We start from the raw sequence: 22,158 nt of genomic DNA, 5'->3' as shown, positions 1-22,158 counted from the left end.
GTCCTTGCTACTTGATTGATTTAATAGTTATTATTGTTTTGTTACTTCACTGCTCTATTGCTTCTAAAAATTTAGATTAAACCCATTTTCAGTGAACTACTCATTTCAGTCAACAGTTTATATAGTTTGCTTTATTCTTCTCCAACAGATACCTGTAGTTTGCTATTCCTGGCTACATTCTATGGTTGCTGGCTTGCTGCTGTCCTAAACTACAATTCAGTACTATTAACTATATATTTTTATATGGTTCAGATTTTCATCTGTCAAATGTGCAGCTTGAGGGCATAGGATGAGTGGGCCACTGCTGTTTTTTGGCTAGTTTTGCTAATAGCTGCTGCTCTATGTTTGCTAAGCAGCTGTTGTTGTTTTTTTTGCCAAATCTCCCCTCTCCTCTCCTCTCCTTTGTTTTGCTGATGATGAAATTGCACAAGTCCAAACATTATATGGAATATAAGCTGATGATCAAGAATTTGTGAGGAACTTGGCATCATTACTAGCCTTTTTTCTCTCTTCTCTTCTCTGTTATGATGCCACTATGCTCTAAGTTCATGATCAAATGATGATTGACATGTTTCTGAGGTGTCTTTTTCTACTGTCTTCCTCTCCTTCTGTGAATTTGGAAGATCCAGCTCTTTAGCTGTCTTACTCTATCTACCATGTTGTCATACCATCACAACAACTTTTCCATTCTTATCAGCATGATCTGGTAACTTTAATTCTTGACACATCTGAGCCTCCATAACAGTTACCTCAGCACCCTCTTCTTGCTGACCTTCATGCTAGTGCCAGAGAGTTCCTTAGTTCATGCTGCATTTTCTTGGTCGATCATCTTCTTGGTCGGTCGGTCTCTCTAGCTAGCTAAAGCTGCTAGTATTGCTATGTACTGCTACTAGAGTACTGCTAATGCCTCCAGCTGTAGTTGTGAACTTCCTGTGTGATGATATGCTTGCCTAGCAGCTTGCTCGTCCTTGCTTAATGAACTTGGGATTTTAATCAGCCAGCCGGCTACATCTACATCAATTTGGTGAAATTAATCTTCTTGTTTAATTTTTAGCTTGCTGCTGATCTACTAGTTGCGTGCTTGGGGGCATAGGACCAGTGGGCCACTGCTGTTTTTTGGCTATTTTTGCCATCAGCTACAGCTCTATGTTTGCTAAGAAGCTGTTGCTTTTTTTTTTGCCAAATCTCCCCTCTCCTCTCCTCTCCTTTGTTTTGCCAATGATGAAATTGTCCAAGTCCATACATTATATGGAATATGAGCTGATGATAGGAACTTGGCATCATTAGCAGTCGCCCCTACATTACCTTCTCCTCTCTTCTCTGTTATGATGCCTTGATGCTCCAAGTTCAAGATTAGATGATGATTGACATGTTTCTGAGGCCTCTACCACTGCTACTTCTTGTTTTTTTTATATTGTTGTTTTATAAGACTACTTTGGTTTATAGACCTTTTTGATTTCTTATACCTTCTCGCGTACCTAAAGCATACTTTCTTGCATCTTTTAGAACAAAGCGTGAAATAATGTCGCGGACAACAGACAGTGCAGCTCGATGCCCTGAGCATGATGAGTAGCCAACCCTTGAGGAGCAAGCACTAGAGGACCAGCTTACTCAGGAATAGTTCGATAACGAGGTAGAAAAGGATCTAGAAGTGATGCTTACTCAGGAGGAGTGTGACGAGGAGGAAGGCCCCGAAGGAGAGGCTACTGAAGGTGAAGAAGAAGAGGATGATGAGTCAGAAGAGGGATATGAAAGTCCCGAGGATCCTTTCCCACCTGAAGCAAGAAGGAGGCCAATAGAGGAAGATCTGGACAAGGATTTTGACCCAAACGAGGAGGTAGGGAAGAAGCCTTAGCTTGTAAATTTTGCTAAAGCTTTGGCTGTGTTACCTCTGCTAACACTTTGACCTATCCTATATACAGGTCCCTCCTAAAACTCAGAAAAGACGACGTCGACGTTCACGACATCTCGCTGGACAAGATAGAGTAGAGGAAAGGAGAGCAGAGGCAACAACCACAGAGATAGATCATGATGCCTCTGCTCCACAAACTCAAGACACAACCACGACTACCAAGCCTAAGAGGAAACGAGAGGATAGAAAAGGAAATCTATATCCAGATAAGGCTTGCTATGTGATAACGAAGGTTGGGCCAGCAGGGGAGATCCTTGAGCCAAAGAAATTAAGAGGACGATTCCATAATGCGATCGGGGCCCTAGTAAGAGATAAATTGAACCCAGCAATCCCTAACTGGAAAGAGGTACCAGAGAACATAAAGAATGCACTATGGGATAGGCAGCTGAAGGTCAATTTTAGATTTTTGGAGGGTAAGCACGAATTGGTAAAAAAAATGCTATCAGGATGCTGGGAGAGTCATTTTGACGTTGGAGGTCAGAGCTCAACATGAAGTATATCCAAAAGGGGTTAACTCTCTTCAACAAGTTTGGCAAAATAACTCCTAGTCAATGGGCGGAGCTCATGGCTCAGAAGACTTCAGCGGAGGCATTGGAGCTCAGTGCCCGTAACACCGAGCTGGCGAAGAGGAACAAACACCACCATCATCTAGGCCCTGGTGGCTACTATGCCAAAGAAGAGCAGTTTAGGAAGATGGATGAAGAGGCCGCAGCTGCTGGGAATATCGATGTGACGAACTTGAAGGTACGCTCAAGGAACTGGATATATGCGAGGAGTACAGAACCATCCGACAGTAATCTTAAGTTTGATAAGCCGGAGACCCAAAAGGTGGTATCAAGGATACTGAAAATATGCTGAAGACAAAGAGATGGGCTCATTCAATCCTTCTAGAGAGAGGGATGAGCTTAGCCTTGGCTTGGGAAACAAGGAGCACACTGGCCGCACCAGGGGGCTAGGGAAAAGGATGACCTAGAAGCAAGGATTCGAAGAGGACAGGCACATGTACAAGAAACATGGCCGAGACCGGGAGACTAGTCTTGAGCTCCAAGTGAAGGCTCTAGTTGCGAAGGCGCTGGAGGAGCAAGGAATGTCTACGGAGCCACGTATATTAGTGACGCCGCTGGGAGAACTGGCATTAGTTGGCAGCCCTCCGAAAGTTTCTAGCAGCCAAGGTTCCACTGTAGCCACAACCCCAGTCGGTCTCATACGGGAACCTACTAGTTGCACCTTGGTGTTTCTCAGCGGCCAGCAAAACACTATGATGGAGGTGGAAATGGGTGTGGCACATCCTCCTGGTGGCTTACACCACAATAATAAGATACCGCCGGACTACACTAGGGTCGAGGTGCATACAGTGAAGCCTGAGTTCATGCAGTGGAGGATAGACTACGCAACTCCCGAGGGGCTGGTGTTACTCGGAGATGTTATGGGGTAGTTCATCCTCTGATACAAACGGGACATTATATTGATTGCTTCTTTGCTGCCTCCCCCTCTCTCAAATTTGGAGAGAGTTGTTGAGGCCAGGGAGATATTTTCACCGTCTCGTGACCCCCACATTCCTGAGATGCCACATTCTTCCCCGCCTCCTATCGAGCATGTGCCTGATGAGATGCCACAACCTTCTCTAGCTTGTACCGGGCAAGTGCATCATGAGATGCCACAGTCTTCTCAACAAGCACAACCGATACATGAACAACGAGTGCCTCCTGAAGAAGGTGATGCACAAGAAGATGAGGACGTGCCTGAATGGGAACTCCGAAAGAAGATTCCAATCAACATAAGGCCAGTTTATGTTCCGATCAAAGATGTCTCGTCGGTGTCCAAGTGGTATTCCCATGATCAGTTCAAGCCTGAAAACCAAGTTAAAAAAGTCCCATCACGGGGTTCTGAGGAGGCCGTCAGTAGCAAACTCCACCAAATTGCAAAGCAGTATCCAAATGTTGATGCCATCGAATGGTCAAAGGATTGCCCGAAAAGATATGAAAGAGGCAAGCCCTTCCTACCAAATCGGCACATCCAGTGTCTACCACTTGGAATGAGAAGGTTCCATGATTGGTACTTGCTTGTTCTCCCAACGAGCATATATATCATACAAGCATGCTTTCCCACCGGCACATTTGGAAGCCCAGCCAAGAAAATTGTCTTTGACTTCAATAACATGCACACATGCTTTCACCTGGGAGAAATGGAGATGAATCTAATTCGCACATGGTGCCTGTAAGTCCTTGTCCTCCCGATATGATATGAATGTAATCTTTGAATTTTGTTGTAACTAACCCATGCCGTGATTTGTAGAATGCAAGTGCACATTGTCAAACAAATGCCAAGTGTGAAAGCCAGGTATGTAGACCCTCAAGCTATAGCCCAAACAAATTTTAATTACCCTAAATGGTGGACACTGGATGCCAAAGAGCTAGCAGCTGCAAAGACTCTTTGGGAGAAAGAGCGCATCCGTAGTGCGAAGCTAAGGGAAGAGTCCCTTAAGGTTGCGGCATATATTGCCTTGGCTTTCAAAAATCTCCAACACCACTCTACAATATGGCTACCATACAACTTCGAGTAAGCTCAACTCTATACTTAAAGCTTTGTTCGATATATTTCATTCGATGCAAAAGGGCTTATCTAGTTCTATGATTAAATCCATGCAGCAACCACTGGATTTATATAGCCGTCGATGTCGGGAGGAGCATGGCATGGGTCTTTGATTCATTAGATAAGGACACGGTGATATACAAAGACTTCATATCGATTCTCAAGACATATACATATCGACAATCCTCATTAGCTTATATGTTTGTATACATACTTGTAATGTTCACTTTTGGATACTAACAAGTTGTATTTGCTAAAATAATTCAAACAGGGCATTTAGGTTCTATGTCACTAATCATCATGGAAGGCATGATCCATCAAGGAAGGAAAAGCTGGCTATAAAAACACTATGTGCGATAAGTGTAACTTACTTCTTCAGTACTCTGTTACATGGCTGTCAAAAGCATTACTTAACATTTTTATATGCAAAACACACAGTGCCCCAAGCAGAAGCCTGGGAGTGTACCTGAGAGTGTACATTGTGGATACTATATATGTTCTATGATGGGTAACACCGGTGCCTACAGGAGACACCCCTTAAGGGTAAGTTTGAATCTCTTCACCCGTAGTATAAAAACTTTGTAAATAGTATGAAATACTAAACCGAAACTTGTTTTCTTGTAGTGGAGAGAAGAGAAAGAAATGAAAAGAGACCCATACAAGGATGACCAACTCTTAGAGCTTGTCGGTGACCTTTGCAACTTCATATTGGACCAGATTGTACACGTCAGAGGCGCCTACCATGATCGAGAGTCTGAGTTAGGTACAAATCCTCAGTACCAACACCTTCGTGAGACTGAAAGGCTAGCTCTAGGACGTTGATACCAATGTATATGGAATTTGTATATTTAATGATGGATTGTATATATTCATGTGAATTGGACTTGTAATTGTAGTTTATAGAATACTCTTATGCTTGTAGTCGCGGTCGCGGGGTGTTCGGCAACGCGAACGCTGGTCACGGGGCATTCGGCAACGCGAACGTGGTTCGAAACGTTGGTCGCGGGGCGTTCGGCAATGCAAACACGGTTCGGAACGTTGGTTGTGGGACATTCGGCAACGCGAACGTAGTTCAGAACGTTGGTCGTGGGACGTTCGGCAAAGCGATTTTGAATTGAAAATTTGATTTTTTTTGGCGGGAAAACGTACTGTAGGGGCGGTTCTACATTGAACCGCCCCTACAAATACCTATTTGTAGGGGCGGCTGGTACTACAGCCGCCCCTACAAATCGATTTGTAGGGGCGGCTGGTAATAAGAGCCGTCCCTACAAATAGATTTGTAGGGGCGGCTGGAAACACCAGCCGCCCCTACAAATAGATTTGTAGGGGTGGCCTGAGAACCGCCCCTACAAATGCATGATTTGTAGAGACCCTTGTGTAGGGGCGGCTGGACAAACTGCCCCTACAAATGGTCTACAACCGCCCCTAGAAATGCTTTTTGACGTAGTGAGCGGTGCCCCTTGTTTTCTCTTTCAGCGCGGGCCCCACGTGGACCCCATCTCTCTCTGTATCGGTCAACCGGAGCAGACGAGTGCAAGCACAGAAAAGAAAAGGCAACCAGCTGCATGCGCATGCACCTGCCTCCCTGCCTATTTCTGGCGTGTGGCCCCAATAGATCCCAAAGTCAGTCGAGAAGCCGACTGAGTTGATCTCCAATCCCGAGTATGAGACTTGGGTTGCAAGGACCAGCAAATCTTCAATTACTTGTTGTCCTCCATCTCTAGGGAGATCATGGTGTAGGTCTCCACCTGTACCACCGCCGCCGAGTTATGGAAGGCAATCCATGAGATAACCACGTTGCAATCTCACATCCTGGTCATCAATACGTGCATGGCTTTGGCCACTGCACAGAAGGGTTCCTCCACCATTGCTGAATTCTTCAGTAAGATGAAGACTCTCGCTGGCGACATGGCGTCCGCGGGAAAGAAGCTGGAGGATGAAGAGATTGCATCTTACATCCTTGCCGGCCATAACATGGATTATAATCCAGTTGTCTCTGCCATGGCAGTGTGCTTGGAGCCGCTGACCCTTGGTGAACTCTACACCCAACTTGTGAATTGGGAACAGCGCATTAATCTCCTACATGGAGGCTCTGGGTCCTCGGCCAACGCTGCCACACGCGGAGGTCGCGGAGGCTTCAATCGTGGTGGCGGTGGTCGTGGCTGTGGTCGTGGATGTGGCCACGGCAGCGGCAACAGCGGTGGTCACTCTCAACAAAGCAATGCTGATTGCCCAACCAGCCAGCTTTGTGGCAAAGAGGGCCACACCATCCTCTGTTGCTACAAGCGTTATGACGCTTCTTTTGCCGGACCTCCAGAGCAGCGCTCGGCTTCATCGGCCACTACTTCCTACGGCGTGGATACGAACTGGTACACTAACAACGGCGCTACGGATCACATCATGGGTGAGCTGGAGAAGCTCACCGTGAGGGACAAATATCACAGCACCGAACAGGTGCATACCGCCAACGGCGCAGGTATGAGAATCAACCAAATCGGTCAAAGTTTTGTTCGTACCCCAAAACAAAATATTGCCCTTAATAATGTCCTTTATGTTCCTGAAGCTAACAAAAACCTTGCTTCCGTTCATCGTCTTACATCCGATAACCATGCCTTTACTGAATATCATCCCAATTATTTTTTGATTAAGAACCAGGCAACGAAGAGAACTATGCTTATAGGGGAGTGTGAAGGGGGTTTTATCCGCTGAAGTCATCTAGATCTTCTTCCAATAAAGTGATGTATGGCACCGTCAAGCCCTCCACGTCTAGGTGGCACAGCCGTCTGGGTCACCCATTATCATCAGTAGTCCAGCAAGTCCTTAGCAAACATCGTATTCCGTTTGTGTCTGAGTCCAATAAAGATCAGGTGTGTGACACCCTGTCAAAAAGGCAAAAGTCATCAATTGCCTTATCCCATGTCAACAAGTGTTTCATCGAGTCCTCTTGAACTTGTGTTTTCGGATGTATGGGGTCCTGCACCCACCTCTATTGGCAGAAATAATTACTATGTTAGCTTCATTGATGACTTTAGCAGATTTACATGGATTTATTTGTTGTGTCACAAATCTAAAGTTTTTCAAATGTTCCATGATTTTCAATCCATGGTCGAAAGGCAATTCAACAAAAAAATCCTAGCTATCCAAACGGATTCGGGCGGCGAGTATCAAAAGTTGAATGCCTTTTTCCAACGCATAGGCATATCTCATCATGTGTCTTGCCCTTATGCGCATCAGCAAAACAGCTCTGCCAAATGAAAACATCGCCACCTAGTAGAAGTTGGTCTATCCTTGCTTGCTCATGCATCTATGCCTCTCAAATTTTGGGATCAGGCATTTATTACTGTCACTTATTTGATTAATAGGCTTCCTAGAAAGGTTATTCAGGGCCAAACCCCTCATGAGTGCCTTCTTCACCAAATACCTGATTATCTTACACTGAGAACCTTTGGATGTGCATGTTGGCCAAATTTGCGCCCCTACAATACCCACAAGCTTCAGTTTCATTCCAAGAAATGTGTTTTTCTTGGTTACAGTAACATACACAAAGGATTCAAGTATTTAGATGTTTCTCAAGGTCACGTTTATATTTCTCGTGACGTTGTTTTTTATGAAAATATCTATCCTTTTTCCCAACTTCATCCTAATGCTGGCGCTCGGCTTAGATCAGAGATTTTGCTCCTTCCATCTACCCTCCTAAATCCTTCTTCCAGTTTTGGGGACGGCAATTCTTCTGATCCTTTTGGTAATGGTTCCCTGCGCACTAATCCTCTTGATGAGCATGCAGATTCAGGTGAAGATTCGGTGGATTTTGGCTCAAATCTGATGTCACACGGACGCGATTTAGTGCTCCCGGGATCCTTTCCATTTTTGGCAGGCGCCAATCCTGGAGCTGATCTGCCTGCTGCCGCCGCCGATACGATTGGCGCATCAACCTCGGGAGCCAGCGCGCCGGGATCCTCCGCTCCGCCAGCGCCACCTGTCTCGACTGCGCGGCAACCGGTTCCGACACCGGGGGGACAAGGGGGATCCGGCTCGCCCTCGCGTTCAGCGCCGCACGCGCCACCCGGATTCTCTGTGCCGGAACCTTTTGCGCCGCCCGTCGACGGATCTTCTGTGCCGCCACCCGGCGCTGGATCTTCTAGATCTTCTGCGCCGGCGTCGCCTGTGGCCACATCTGCTCCTACATCTTCGCCTGCACCGTTGCAACAACCAGTGACACGCCTTCAGCGAGGTATTCGAAAAACCAAAATTTACACTGATGGCACAATACGGTATTTTCATCTAGCTACTACTTCTGAGGATCCTCCTACTTTGCAATATGCGTTAGCTGATAAAACTTGGAGACAAGCTATGGATGATGAGTTCTTGGCACTGCAGAAAAATAGGACTTGGCACCTTGTACCTCCTCAGAAAGGGAAGAATATAATTGATTGCAAATGGTTGTATAAAATCAAGAGGCGATCTGATGGTAAGATTGACAGGTATAAGGCATGCCTAGTAGCATAAGGGTTCAAACAACGGTATGGAATTGACTATGAGGACACTTTTGGTCCTGTCGTCAAGGCATCTACTATTCGACTTGTATTGTCTCTTGCTGTGTCCAGGAACTGGTGCTTGAGACAACTTTATGTACAGAATGCTTTTCTACATGGCTTCCTTGAAGAAGTGTATATGCGACAGCCTCCTGGCTATGAAGACAAAAGCAAGCCACAATATTTGTGCAAGCTTGACAAGGCGTTGTATGGCCTAAAGCAGGCGCCTCGTGCATGGTATTCCCAGCTTTGTCATAAGCTACAGAGCCTTGGCTTTGTTCCATCCAAGGCAGACACATCTCTCTTTTTCTACCGCAAAGGAGGCCACGTTATTTTTATACTTGTGTATGTTGGTGATATCATCGTGGCTAGCTCTTCACAGGAAGCAATTGATGCTCTTCTCCGGGATCTAGAGAAAGAATTTGCCATTAAGGATCTTGGAGATCTTCATTACTTCCTGGGAATTCAAGTTCAGAGAAAGAAGGGTGAGTTGTTGATGACACAAGAACGGTATGCTTCTGACATTTTATAGAGAGTTAATATGCAGCTCTGTAAGCCTGTTAATACACCATTGTATAGAAGCATAGTAGGTGCTCTCCAGCCAGACATTTTACTGAGAATCTATGAGTCGTTAGTGGAACAAAATTGGGAACAGAGGACTCTACTAGATATAGAAGCATAGTAGGTGCTCTCTAGTTTTTAACACGGAGCCGTGTGCCTGAGAGGGCATCACGTTTCAACCATTCTCACATACATGGACATCATCCTCATCGCATGGGCACAGGAGCAGCGGCATTCCAGCCAAAATCCAGTCCAAACTCTAGTCTCTAACCACTTACTATGACATATGACGTATGGAGAGCAGGGATAGTAGGAACCAAAACGTTCAACAAATGCACTGATCATAGACTACTGTAGAACCTCATAATTAATCTCTCTGAACGTGCACGACCATCTCTGAATGTGTAGGAATTCTCAACTTCTTTTTGTGGCTTCCTCCTATGAACATGTAAGGAAAGAACAACACTGCCCGCCTGCTGCGGCGGTTCCTCTCATGTCTTACGGCACGCGCTTGACGGCTTGAGGAAGAGGCGCGGGTGCAGACGGAGTCACGCGAGTGCTGCTTGGCGGAGTGACTGGCCTCCCTGTGACGTGGTCACGGTATCCAGATTAGGACGTCCGCTCCTTGCCGGCTTCCAGCGCGGGGAGAAACTATGATCCGATCCGAACAAAGAGGATAAAGGGAGGTGGAGATTGGATTGGATTTTGCTTTGCTCTGACGCAGCTCCTTCCGTGGCGTGGACGTCTGTGGAGCACCGCCACCGATATATTGCCTGCGCACGAGGAAATGGGACGTGCGGAAATAGAACGAAGATGAGAGATGAGTTTAGAGTGCAATTGAGCTGTAATCTAGCTAGCGACGACTTGTGTTTGGTTATGTTGACGGATCATATCTGGAATCTAGCTAGCGACGCCTTGACCTGAGCAGGACGAAGCCTGGTGGCAAGATCATTGGTGGAAGAAAATAAGTTTGTACAAAACAAAATTTAATCCAATCATGTATCATGTACCTGTCGCAGCTCTTCCTATCTTGGTTTTTAAGTAGACATTTTTTCTTGTGTAACAAACTATTTCCTTATCTCTACTCTTAACTGCAATTCCAACTTTTTTTTGCACTGCATAGCGTCTTATAATGCCATAGAAACCATCCATTGAGAGTGTCCTGGCAGAGTTATATGAGGTCAATAAGCGTTTCATTATATATTAAAAAAAGGGTTAAGTCCAATTTACACCCTCCAACTTGCAGCAAAGTTCGGATTTCAACCCCGAATTTCAAAACCGGACAACTTTGGCCCTCCAACTCTCGAAAAAGTTCAACTTGCAACCTTTTGAGCGGTTTCGTATGTGAACAGTAACTTTTAATATTTTTTGGAGTGCTGAAATTTTATATTATTTTTTTGAGCATCTTAACGTCCTCAAATGAAAAAACTCAAAACTACAAAGTTGTAGATCTCATCGAGGTCTACAATTTACATATAAAAATTATCTTCATCCGACATCGTATTGAAGGGTTTTCTATTTTTTGAAATTTGAGTCTCATCACGCGATAAAATATGGTGCTGAAATTTTATATTATTTTTTAGAGCATCTTACTTTCCTCAAATGAAAAAACTCAAAACTACAAAGTTGTAGATCTCATCGAGGTCTACAATTTATATATAAAAATTATCTTCATCGGACATCATATTGAAGGGTTATCTATTTTTTGAAATTTGAGTCTCATCACGCGACAAAATTGTTTCCCGCGTGATGAGACTCAAATTTCAAAAAATAGAAAACCCTTCAATACGTTGTCGGATGAAGATAATTTTTATATGTAAATTGTAGACCTCGATGAGATCTACAACTTTGTAGTTTTGAGTTTTTTCATTTGAGGACAGTAAAATGCTCGAAAAAATAATATAAAATTTCAGCACCATATTTTATCGCGTGATGAGACTCAAATTTCAAAAAATAGAAAACCCTTCAATACGATGTCGGATGAAGATAATTTTTATATGTAAATTGTAGACCTCGATGAGATCTACAACTTTGTAGTTTTGAGTTTTTTCATTTGAGGATGTTAAGATGCTCAAAAAAATAATATAAAATTTCGGCGCTCCCGAAAATATCAAAAGTTACTGTTCACCCACGAAACCGCCCAGAAGGTCGAAAGTTGAACTTTTTCGAGAGTTGGAGGGCCAAAGTTGTTCGGTTTTGAAGTTCGAGGTAGAAATCCGAACTTTGCTGCAAGTTGGAGGGTGTAAATTGGACTTAACCCTTAAAAAAACCTTCTCGGACTCGTAGCAGTAACGTTTGGTTCGGAAAGCAACTGCACGTACACAAGTAGTATGCGTGAATGCTAGCTGTCTAGCAACTGATACATTTGTTTTCTTATAGGGTCGAGAAATTTCAATGGAACCCAAATGCATGGATGCATACTACTGTGTGCATCACCAATCCGAAGGCGTAAACCACAGACTCGTGGGTTGCCTGCTTGTGGACGACTAGACCCTATGCATCACCAAGTCTTGCCAGTCGTCTCACGCAAATACATCACTGCTTGCTCTCGCCCGCCCGCCAGTGCAACCACTGTGATGTCGAACTCAGATGGCTCTATATACACCCTATCGTATACGTTGCAGCTATATATATGACAGGTTTACTGTGAAGGCAGAAGCTTTGGAATTGGATCCTCGCTCCGGTCAAGCCTCAGTCCTCCAACAGGTTAGTGATCAGTTCTGCCACTGATTTTTCCCCATCCATGGCAAAAGCACTTGCCTTGTGCTAGTAACCTCTGCTTCCTGATCCAGTGATCCGTGATTAAGCATGTTATAGATGATGGTCTATGTGTTAGTGTCTGTACAAATAAATTTGGAGTAGATGACTTGGGATACAATCCGGCCAAATAGGACCTTATGGAACGTAAACGCACCATATGATGCTGGTTGAATTTACACCACACACACGGTTTTTGAAGATTTGATTAATTTGTTTCAACTTCCCGCTTCTGTGTTGCAAAAGCAACCATAAGCTGAAATAAAGAAGGCCTAACAAATTTCAAAAGTTACAATTGTATATTGACATTCCTTTGCTTTATGCTCTGCCCTTGGTTATACTACATATTCTGTTGGAGGAGCTGGGAAATTCCATTGCCCTCTCTTTTGAGGTGAAAGCTTAATTCATATAGTAGTATTTGAAAAAAAAAAACAAGTACCAAAGAGTGACCGCTGTGGAACAGCAACCGTACCATGAGCGTTCTACCATTAATTTAGGGGTGAAAGCCAGTTTGTCCGAGAATCCACAAATAGACTTAGTTTTGTAGGTTGAGGTTACCCTCATAACACATAAAAATTAAGTATATTTGTGGCTACATTAATTCTCTAAGTCAAGTTGTTCTCTGAAGCATGAAGTTGATATAGGTCAATCTTGCTTTTAGGAGTTAACTAAGAGTTGTGAAGTAGTGTAGAGTGCAAGGCAAATCTATGCACCTTACTATGGGCTTGTTTGGGAGAGCTCCAAGTGCTCTAGATCCACACAAAACCGCTTCAAATCTAGTTCTTTTTACCACAAACACCTCAGCTCCGTGGAATCCAGATCCACCAAAAATCCAGATAAGAGGGCCAGATCCTTGGATTTCATCGAGCACCTCAAGAGATGCTCTGAAAACTCATGGATCTCTGGAGTTGGCCAAATTATCCACCATGTCACTCATTGCACAAAATTAACGGTTCATTTTGCTTCTTTTTTTATTTGTCACGACAAGCCCCAGCCCGAGCTCCATCGAGACCGCCGTCCGCACATGAGACCGCTCCCGTGCCCCTCCTAGGTTCCAGCCCCATCATCGCACGTTCCGCTGCTGGAGCCCGCTGCTTGTGTGACCTCGCCGCCGCTAGCTGCCCGCATGACCTCACCGCGCGGAGCCCACTGCTGCCTACAAGACGTCGCACGCGTGGAGTCTGCTACTACTCATGTGACCTCGCTCCGCTGCCAACTCCGCCCAGCTCTAGCGCCCGCTGTGCGCATCCCAGTCGCGCATCACGACCTTGTCACGCCGCCGGCCGCCCTGACGCACAGACCTCGCCACGCGCATCTCTCCGGGCGGATTTCGTCACACGCACGTACAAGGATGATTTTTAGGAAGGAGCCTGATGCACGGGCCCAGGGTTGTCATGAGAGAGAGGAGAGGAAGAGCTCTTGTTCATGGGCTACAATTTGGCTAGTTGTTAGGCCAGCCTAACAGATCCACCGTGGAGCTCTCCTAAAGACTTTTCTTAGCAACAGTGGGATCCAGATCCAAGTTGGAGCTGCTCCTGGATCCTGGTTTTCAGACTTGAAGCTCTGCCAAACAGGGCCTATACACACGAACTAGTGCTCCCTCAAATCCAGATCCACAAGAGCCCACAACAAACCAAGACCTTAAGCCTAACTCAACCTAAAAGACTACCTTGATAGATGAGGATTGCCCCGCCTTATATAACGTGCTCCTCTACCATAAATTTTGGATGTTGGACTAAACCTAACAGCAAGTAGCCTTGCATATATGCATCCATGATCCACATGTGTCACTCTCATCTTTATATTTGCTAAATTGCAAAATCCACCGCCCACGTGTCACCTTATTTTTTTATATTCCATTTTACATGATAACTAGCAAATGTTACTCGTGCATTGCAAAAAACCTAATACTTCTTGGAATCAGACTCTATACCATTGATGGACGCGAGTTGTTCTAACTCATATGAGCATTGGTCATTGTTGTGATACCGACGCCTAAAGCAGAAGTGATTGCTTGGATCTACCTAGGCGATGCTCGTAGGAGATCACACAACACACCACAGACTCAAGATTTGATAGCGAGGTTCAATCGAAGCCTATGTCCCCGAAGCATGCTTACAGACACTCCTCCCTGAAGCTGCGACAATGGTCACTCGGGGCGTTGACTAAAGCCACTAGCACCCCTCACCCGAAGCATGCTTAGGGTATGTGCAACCCACAGACGGGAGGTCGTCTCCAAGAGACTGGATTCTGACATACAGTCATACAGACAACTAAAAAGAGGGTCGTGCAACCCACAAACAATAGGTCGTCTACAAGCACTTTAATGCTTCGCATGTAGCCAAGGATCAATAATGAATATCAATTTGTATACCATTGTGTTGCCATTTGATGAAAAACGATTCAAGCATGAATATCAACTTAGCTTGCTGCCATATGTGCTCGAATAAACAAACATGCAGAAACAGGCTATTCGTGTTCTAAGTGTGAAATCAGCACACTATGAAATGGCATTGAAATCGTCAGCAAACTCAGGAACTGCATGCCACCCAGTTTTCAGGAAAAAATCATCACATTCAGAAACTGCATGCCATCCAATTTTCTGGAAAAATAGCACATTCAGTTTTCTGGAAACTTAACAGTAAGAAACTGCATGCCATCTGCAGTTTTCAGAAATCAGCACATGCAGAAACTTAAAACTTAACTGAAAGTTTCAGGACATACCGAAAGTTCACACTATTTAGATAGTTTCAGGAAGCATTACTGTACCTAGCAAGGTAGATCATAGCATGATAGATAAGCCAAGAATGACAGCAGATATTCATCAGAAAAAGGAAACAGACTCAATGACTACAGTTCATCTCCAAGCTCTTCTAAGACTTCAATTCCTCTGCAATGGCTTCTAAGATTTCTAAAAATTGCAGATAGCAGACAATTGTTATTAAGTTAATCAAGGTTCAACATACCAGAACATACATACCTATTTTCTGAACTGAACAAAAATGCTATCCTCAGGGAAAAAATGTAAGTTTCAGGAAAAAAACATGCTGTCTTCAGAACATAACTATTTAGATAGTTTCGGGAAAAGGGGCCTTCCTAAGACACTTCATCGCAACAACTCGCTCAGCCTTGTGAGATGAGGTTGTTATAAGCTTCCATCATCTTTGATTCTTTCGCAACCTTCTTCCCCTCTAAATCAATCTTCTTTCCCTCTTTGTTTCTTGTGCTGTAAGGTGGGCAAGTTTTGTGGTCTCAAGCTTCTCAGATGATAACTTTTGTTGCAGTTCCAGTACCTCGATGTGGTTTGCATTTGTTTCCTGCTGGAATTTGCTAAATCTGTCCAACTTGTCCAGATCAATTGCAGATTCCTTTGAGTGTCCATCATCATCTGAGGTTGACAGTTTGGACTTTCCTTTTGCAGCTAGTTTAAGTAATCAGGTGGACATTGATCCATAGTTTTCAGAAAGCTAACAGGATGACAATGAGATAGCCCTGAAAATTCAGAAAATTGACAGACAACAGTAAGGTTCATAGGCTGTAGCACTTAGATTGTTTATTGAATATCCCATACTAGCAAATCATTACGTTCATCAACTAGCACCTGAAAAGCCCCAGTTACATTGGATCTTCCAGCAACAGCCTTTCCCAGAAGCTATCAACATGATTTCACAGAGAGCAAATTCTCTTCATGCTACACTACATCACAAATGAAAGCTCTATATATGTTCAAGTTTGCAATTGGATCATGCACATTTCATTTTTCAAGTTCTGCGATCAAGGCACAATTCTAATAATCCAAAAAGCATAACGAGCTTCAATTTATAGAAGGAACAAAAAAAAAACTCCTAGATTGCTTACTAATGATGAATATTAGCATACTAAATAAGCACAAGTGATTACCAAGATGGATCCCAAGCTGCTGACCGCATAAACGAAGGAGAAATCAGATCAACGCCGGTCGAATCCCACCAAACAGTAGGTGGTGAAGGGGCAATGGAAACCCATTGTTCGACGATGGAGCCGTCGCCGTGCTGGGAAACGAACCTCCACCAGACCCCTCAATGGATGATGGAGTCATCGTCCCGTTGTTGCCGAGAGCACCGAAAAAGGGGCAGGCCGGCCGCCGCCGCCGCCGATCCGCTTCCGCGACCTAGGGTTCAGACCGCAGCATCCGTGCCCAGCGCCGAGCCTCCACCATGACCAAGGTTGCAGGTCGCCGCTGTCGAGACGGTTCCGCGTCGGAAGGTGTGCGCCAGGGACGATGACACCACCGCAGCAGCCGCCGCCGCCGCCACCGACGATGCAGCAGCCAAGGCGCCCTTGCTCTTCTTGTTTGCAGCAACTAGCTTGCTCTTCCTAGCCGAGGCGCTCAACATCGTGGCCGCCAAAGGTTGGGGTGCCGGTGAGGAAGAAGAATAGAGCAAGACGGGCTGCTTCACCAAGAATATATGGAAATGAATCTGGCGCTACCGCTCCCTCCCGTGCGTGCCCAAATATCAACCATGTGTGCGCGTGAGCGCTCGGGATCTGCGCATCATCGAGATCGGGAGACGGCCCGTACAATGTTGCTCGGATTGTCTTCTCCGCATCAAAGCACGGGACGTGTTGTACATGCCCTTATAGACACTCCTTCCCGAAGCTTCAACAATGGTTGCCCGGGGCATGAGCTAAAGCCACCAGCACCCCCATGAGCCTGTTGCTATGTGGTTGTGTTGCCTCTCTCCCCCTCGGTTACAACAACAACCCTCTCCCTTTTATATAGAGCAGCCGGATTACAAGAGTCCGACACTAAGCTCCACCTTACACTCTACTGCTAGTTACAACACAAGTCCATTGTAACCCAATTAGCACAAATAAGCATTCGACACATTTACAACAATCTCCACCTTGGCTAATATTTTCCACCTTGAAGCTTGTCATGCGCGAACCACCATATACTCAATACTTGAGTGGTACTTTGTCGTTTCACGAATAATAGCCTGACAAGTCTGACTTGGCCTCAGACCCACCGCGTCAGGAAGGCCCGCTATCCTTTCAACTTCATCTCTAGGGAGTCCACCTACAATAGTGCACCCTTGCAGTTTGCAAAGATGTGGCCATCCTCTCTTCCACTTAGATGTTGTTATCATCCCAGTCACACATGATGTTGCAACATTAGCACTTGCCTCCTTCCCTAGATAGTCCTTTTTCACATGTCCCCAATCTCCACACTTTAAGCAGTGCATCTTCTTCTTCCTCTTGCACTTGGTCTCCACTTGCCCCCTGCTAGGCTCACCACTGACCAGCAAACCTTTAGCTTGAGGTACTTCCACTGCATTGTGCTTCCTTCCCTAATCCCGAGCAAGCAATACTGCAGTAATATCATCAAAAGAATTATTGCCTTGTCTTCATCATCAATTTTACGGAGCTACCAGCTTATCCCAGATTTGTTTTGATAAGGTTAATTGCATGACATGGAACATGACATGATATGAGAGACAACCATATGGTTGTGAATTCTTGCAACTGCATCTCCTCCTAGTCCTCATCCTCCATCTTGCCTAGCTTCTTCTCCTGCAGACCCTTCAGAATTCCATGCTGAGCCAGCAAATCCTGACCCTTGTCTACCACTGACTGAAGTTGTCACTGCCATCAAACTGCACCACCTCAAATCTAATACCTGTCAGAGCCATCCTGCCGACCCGTGGTTTGATCAAGCTCTTCATGATCGCACAGCTCAATTCGCTCGCATTGTCAATCGGGGTAGACACAGATAGTCCTTCTCCGGGATCTCCTTCATAGTGTCTGCTCCAATTGGCTCATCTTCGCCAGCCAACGGACTGCTTGCTGACGATCACCTTGAGCATGCCTGGTCACCATAGAGTTGAGGTTGGTAGTTCTCACATGCACCGTCACCCGAACAAAACCACCTAGCTCTCACTCTAATTTTTTCTTGGCTAGTATCGCTCCAATTTTTTCTTGGCTAGTATCACTCCCTGGTCACCATAGAGTTGAGATTGGAAGTTCTCACATGCACCGTTGTCTTCTCTAGCCATTGTGTCGATCCAACCACCACGTCTGGTGGATCCTCACCGACTGCAGCCCATCGGACGGTCCAGGCCTCTTGGCTGGAGTGTCTGACACCACCGACAGGATCGCTGATTGCCGTCATGCTCCACCTTGCGCCGCCATGATGAGCAGCGCCACGACACTTGTCGAGCATCACCCTCGAGCCTCCACCTCTTTCCTCGTCTCGTAACATCCTCGAAACAACCATACAACTCTGATACCAATAGTTGTGATACCATTGCCTAACATGAAAGCGATTGTTTGAATCTACCTAAGCAATGCTCATAGGAGATCATACAACACACCAGAAACTCAGGATTTGATAATGAGGTTCGTTCGAAACCTACATCCTTGGGGCAATGCTTACAGGTGCTCCTCCCCGAAACCTCAACACCGGCCGCCTGGGACACCAGGCAAAACCACCAGCACCGCCCACGAGCCTATCACTTTGTGGTTGTATTGCCTCTCCCCATGAGATACAACAACAACAACCATCTCCCTTTTATGGAGAGGCGAGTTACAAGAGTTTAACACCTAACTTCACCTAACCCTCAACTACTAATTACAACACAAGTCCACCTAGTGATATCCATGGGCTTGGATTTTAAAAGAATGCACCTAGTGAGCAAATCAAATGATGACCCTATATCCATGGATTTTGTTCTTATTTTAAAAACTAATCATAAATGGAATGGATTTGAAAGGAAATAAATCCTAAGAGCGAAAGAAAGGCAAGGATGAAGATACTACAAAGATGATTTGGACGGGACCAATGCAAGGAGTGCTCGTGGTAGTTCACGGCTTGAGTCCCTCAGCTCCTCAAGATTATACCTTACTCTCTAATGGCATATTTTATAGCACAAGTCAAAGGGGGAATTATTACTTTTTGTGTTCCTGTACATGCCTCGTTTCAACAAATTTTGTATGATTACCTAGGTATCCTTAATAGCTGGTCCCAGAGTTAGATTATAAAGCAAGTTTAGGGTAAATATATATGCGGCATTTTTTTTAGAGCAAACTATGGAGGGGAGAGGATCCCTTCCTGGAAATATATCGATAGTCAGTGAAGGAGTTTGATACAAGGCAGATTCAGGATTCATCCTGAGGCTAGACCGAAATACATGAATGAAAAAAGGAGCGCCATTGGCGCAGCCCGGGGGTCATGGACGCCTTAACGAATTGGCTCTCCCAAATTGTCAAATCATCGCAAACCTGAGAAACAACATTGCGCGTTGTGTGCCTCTCATTCTTGAAGACAATACCATTCCGGGTGTCCCTTTAGGGAATGAAGAAGTAGCAGAACTGTCGCTGCTTAGGAGGTCATTGCAGTTAGGTAAAGCCTTGAGGCCATAAGGCGTGAAATAATGCATGAGAGGATACCTAGAGACAGGGAAAAAAATGGTGTGGGCGATGGGTCCATCCGACCCACGGTGCGCCCCTAAGCTGGATCGCTGACGCGTGGCAGAGAAAGAAAATCAAACGCTCACGGGACCATGGGACAGCGGGAGTGTCGCCCCTAAGCTGAAGTACGTGAGGAGCCGAGAGATGCGTCAGGAGGTGCCACGCTCTTGCGAGCGTTTGATTTTTTCCCCTGCCATGCGTTGGTGATTAGCATAGGGGCGCACCGGGGTCAGATGGACCCATCGCTCACCCAATTTTTTTTCCAGCGACATCCAGACTTTCTTGGTTGTCCCTTCTCTCGTGTCCTCTCTTCCTGGTGTATGTCTAATTTTCTTGATGAAGAAACGTTGCTCTACACTAAGAAACAGAGACATGAGGAAGAGAGACAAGGTAGATCCTGATATGTCTGGATGCTATACGATTAGATTGTGACTCATCACTTCATCAGGGACTCAACATTCTACGTACTTAAGTTACTCTTCAATCTTGTGGACATGTGATTGGCCCAATATTTGTAATGACATGGGGGATATCATACGTGCCTATGCAAAGGAAGAAAGTACGTATGAAGCAAGATGTGCATATGATATACAACAACACATGCATCATCTTTGAAACCTAAGACTTTACTTAAAATTTGAAAGTCCATACAAAGCTTGTTTTACTAAACTAATCAGAATATACATATTACAAAATTCCTTCGGAGAGCATTGTCCATGGCCTTGCGAACCCCCATCACCATCTTGAAAACCGGTCACCTTGTCGGCTAGCACCTTGCAAAAGGCTGCATAGCTCACAACCTTTCGAACCTCCTCCATACTACAATCTACCTACATGTGCCCCAAAACATACAAAAGGCCAAACGCCATTGGCTTGCATGGCTGAGTCACAAGGCGAGCTATACATAATCATCAACCACACATTTAACTGGTGCAGGCGGCGGCATGATCACGCCACAGCATATATGTCATCCGCCCAAGATGAACATTTGAGGGATTATTAGGACAGGAGAGAGATTAGAGCCAACGGGGAAGAGGGGCGGCGACTAGAGAGGTGAGGAGAGGAGAGAGAGACTGACGATAAGTAGGGAAAGGGGCGATTGCTGGAGAGGCGAAGAGGGAGGGAGTGAAAAAGGGAGATTTATGATGTTATTTACGGTTTTCTTAAATAGAGACAAACCATCTATGCAAACCCTCTGAAAATGGAAATTTAGAGGTGGTTGCTTAAGTTGCCTACCTCTAAAAATTGTCTAGTTTCTAAAGGCAGGCAACATATGGTACCACATCAAAAAAAAATCCTGTTTTCATAGGTGATTGATTATGGGGACCACCTCCGATATATATATATATATATATATATATATATATATATATATATGGTGTAGCTACACCAAATTGTTGTACTGAACAAAATTCAATACTATTCAGTAGTCGCGTGTCAGTATTATTCAGTATTTCATGATACTGACCAGTGTTATACTAAACGCTAATCGGTAAACAGTCGGTCACCTGCCGTTTAGCCCATTATTCGGGAAAAACGGGTGTTTAAACAGGAAAAACGCCCATTTAAACAGTCAAAACAACTGATTAAACGGAAACGGTGTACAACCGTTTAAACGATGTGTAAGCGGGCTAAACGTCCGTTTAGGTGAACAGTGTGATATATATATATATATTGAGAGTCTGGCCATGGCCAAGAAGCCGCTGGAGGTATAGTAGAGGTGGATGCTTTTAAGGATCACCTTTGAAATAAAACATGCATATCCAAAAATTGTTTTTGTAGTAATGTTTATGTTATATAAACTTATGGTTTAGAACTCTGGATCTATATATAAGGCATGCATGTTTGGTTGGGTATTAAGTACAATTTAGATCATCTTCAAGAGCTCTTAAAATCACTTATCATTGATTATTCCAAGTGGACAAAACGAGTAGGGCGCTCTATTTTTTCCTTCGTTCAATAGTTTCTAATAGTTGCTTCCTAAAAATAAAAAACCGAGTGCCATGTGAAAAAACAGAAACCAGGAAGAGAAAAACATGCACCATGTGTGAGTAGAGAGTGAAGAAATCACGCACATATATGAGGGGAGCAAGAGGGAAGATGTGCCAAGTGCGTATCTTTAGTGAGTTTTGATACAAAACTGCTAGAGGGCTGATTTTTTTTTATTTTTTAGGGAGTATGGATACAAAACTCTTGGAGATGCTATTAATAGACATGGTCACACCTTTTCGCAAAAAAAAAGAAAAGAAAAGAAAAAAGACATGGTCGCACCTTCTGTGGGGCCTAGAATTTGCACCTTCCGCTATTGGAGTATGCTCTTATGAATATCGACCTGTAAACTTCTCTGAGATTAAA

General features: G+C 44.8%; 1 non-coding gene across 1 annotated transcript; it reads left to right on the top strand.

Moving 5' to 3' along the window:
* The first annotated feature begins 6,430 nt into the window (after nucleotides 1-6,430).
* On the top strand, nucleotides 6,431-6,567 carry LOC136490470 (small nucleolar RNA Z247). The gene has a single exon (XR_010767749.1). It is a non-coding gene; the product is annotated as a small nucleolar RNA Z247 (small nucleolar RNA).
* Nucleotides 6,568-22,158: the final 15,591 nt, after the last annotated feature.

The sequence above is a fragment of the Miscanthus floridulus genome, chromosome 10 (genome assembly GCF_019320115.1).
Source record: "Miscanthus floridulus cultivar M001 chromosome 10, ASM1932011v1, whole genome shotgun sequence".
NCBI classification, from domain to species: domain Eukaryota; kingdom Viridiplantae; phylum Streptophyta; class Magnoliopsida; order Poales; family Poaceae; genus Miscanthus; species Miscanthus floridulus.
The sequence above is the reverse complement of the archived record's forward strand: the minus strand, read 5'-3'. Positions and strand labels throughout refer to the sequence as shown.